Consider the following 3,073-nt stretch of genomic DNA (forward strand, 5'->3'; position numbering starts at 1 on the left):
TTCCGCGAAGTAGGATTCCTTATTTGTAAATCAAATATTTTCGTAGTTAGAGCATAGAGGACATGAAAAAACACCCTTTAGTCACCATTACACTCGTATTACCCAATTTATTAAACGAAAAAGGGAAAATACAGTAAAACATTTTGGACGTTACAATTATCATTTATTATTTATTATATTATTTATGGCATCAAGCGTGTACAGTATGAGTCAATCAGTGGCAGTAATGACAGAGCATGCGCTGTACGCAAAAACCGCGATAGAGTGAAGCCGCGGAAGTCGAAGCGCGAAGTGGCGAGGGTTCACTGTAGTTTAAAAAAATGCCCAATGCTAAAAGTAGGCTCATTTTTACACGTTAAACTATTGCTCAGTTTTAAGATGGCTTTAGGGGTTATTTTTAGTTTAAAAGGTTTAAAGATGATCTCAGGAAAAACGATTCAACTCTTTTCCTGAGCCTGAGTTCTCAGGAGGGTTTATACATCCCTCTCCCTAGCTCCAGAGAACGGAAAAAGTCTGGTCTATATTTCTTTCCCTTTTGATCAGTTGTTCACGGAGCTATCTCGTCACATATCTCGTATTCTATTGCCGACTCTCATTCTTCCTTTGTTCTTTTCGGTGAATAGATACCAATTATTATGAAGACCCATGTCCTACACAATGAACCAGGAAGTAGAACAGAAGCATCAAACACGTTGGTTCATTAACTGGGTTATCCAATCAAACTATGATTCTCAACTTCCAAAGCAAGGTACCAAATTCCATGAGGGTCTTGGCTGTAAAATAAGCAGTCATAGCAGCTTCATTTTGCTGTTATCATTGGTATAAACATATCACAGTCTTATTTTCAACTGGTGTACAATTTACTAAGAGTAATTTCAATAAGCGGAATGAACAGCCCTACCTTTAATGTGATTTTTTTCAATCACTGCTAATCTTCCCACACCCTCCTGGTAACCACTAAAAAAATATGCCATGATTGGCTTATTGTATACTGTCCTGAGCCCTCATCCATACTGTACACTGTATGAAGAGTTCATTTCTCTTACTGGCCGATTAGTATTCCATTGTACGTACCACCCCCCAGGTTCTTACCACTTTCCAGCTGTGAATAGTGTTATGAATGAACACTGATATACAAATCTGAGTCTTTCAGGTTTAGACCTAGAAGTGGAACTGTCATGTTAGTTGTTTTTAGTTTTTTTGACAATTCCCAACCACCTCTAACCCGCAGTTTTTCATACCATTTTGCACTTGCAACAGCCATGGTTAAGGGTCTATGAGTTAACCACTTTGTTGTTTAAAGCCAATAAATAAAATAGTGCCCTCAACAAGTTACTGACAGGTTAAATAAGAATGGAAATCAATAGATGCTAAGTAGACATTCCCTGGATTTATCAACCATGAGAAGTAAGCTTAATATGGACTGTATGAACCAAACCAGAAGTGAAGTTGGGTTGTAAATATGATATGAATGACCGAGAGACTAGTCCACTGATCACCTCCTGGTACTAACTGCTTTACAGTTAGGGTAAAGTCCCACACATCAGTGGTAGAAAGCTACCTTGACATACCTGAAAAGGGTCTTCACTACCCATCCAGGCCAGAAAATGCTTCAGGAGCTTTCAATCACCTGCAAATGGAGACATCAGCAATTACTCTTTTGAAGAGGAAGTTTTAAAGACATATAAAATAAAAGATAGAGATCCTGCATGCAGTTTACACATTACAGGAAAGAAACATGCAACTTTAAAGGAATTTTAAGTAACATTTCATTGTGACTATCAATACGGGGACCTATAGGGGCTCATCCTCATACATTTTAAAATAGCTGAGCAGAAAGCTTTACTTTGGGGAGCAGCAGGAAGTCTAGTCTACAGTCATTGAAATTTTACAATGTGGCATTTAAGATGTCAAGACTTTGTGCCCAGGTTACATTACAGTTTCACTTGTGATGGGCAGGATTATTAAGAGTTATGGCTAATTTATGCGGCAGCATGTTTTTTTCTTTTTACGGCTATTTTTATTAAACATGTTTTGCAAAGTTTTAACATTAAAATTAACAGCTAAAGAATTGTTTATGCAAGTTGCTGTCACAGTTTATGTAAAAGAGAAATATGTGCTATTAAAATCAGACATTTAGGTTACCTTTGGCTTTTTGCGATGCATGTTAGCTTTACACATCCTGATTCTCTTGCGATAATTTTCCTTTAAAAAGGGGGGTATAGAGTGATCTCTTTTCATCAAAACAAGACATAATGCCCTGAAAGCTGACTTCAAACCACGGTTGAAAATTCAGTTATTTACACTTTATCACAATCTACAAATACAATGTTTTGTTGGTGTGTTTTAAAAAGAAAAGGAAAAAAATGTCCATCATGCACTGCTGCAGGCAGCTCGGCATTTCATACAAGAGGATTTTTCACCCCCGAGCAGTTTAGGCGGCTCTCGTTTCGAAGGCATGAAACCTGGAGAATTAACATCGAGCAGAAACAGAGCCAGCCTGTTCCAGCATATCCTCTCTTTGCCTGTTAGGAGGGTAGCAAAAGCAGCCTATCATGCCCCCGTCCAGTGGAGTTATTAGTGGCACTTCTGGGACTGGATAGGAAATGCTTAGTCGCACCTGGGGTTTGCCAAATTATCCTATCTAAGGGCAGGTGTCACCCACTCCTTTCCAAGCTCTCAAGAGTTAGTGGGCATCACTCATTAGGGCCTCCACAGATGGTCTAAGGTAGGGGCCCAGCATTTTAAATACTGAGCCGTGTGCAGGGAAACCAAGCCAAGCTTGGCTCAGCTGGGTTCTCTCCAGAAATCAAGGCCTATAACAGGATTGGGTAAAATTGTTCTCAACAACTTCCAGGGGGTGAAAAAGCTTTGGCTATTTTTAAACTAAAACTTAACAATTCCATAAACTTTTTTGTTTTGTAAACTTAAAAAAATAAAAACCCCCACCACCGCTTTTAAGATGCCTCCGATTTTTAACAAGCCCATTAACTTTAGAATTAATTTAAGTTTATTTGAAAGAGAAAACTATTTTATTGTCCACCCAAAAAAAATGACAATTCATCACATTTAC

This window comes from Echinops telfairi, unplaced genomic scaffold, assembly GCF_000313985.2.
Source record: "Echinops telfairi isolate 266 unplaced genomic scaffold, ASM31398v2 ScPeMD7_7457;HRSCAF=8495, whole genome shotgun sequence".
Lineage (NCBI taxonomy): Eukaryota > Metazoa > Chordata > Mammalia > Afrosoricida > Tenrecidae > Echinops > Echinops telfairi.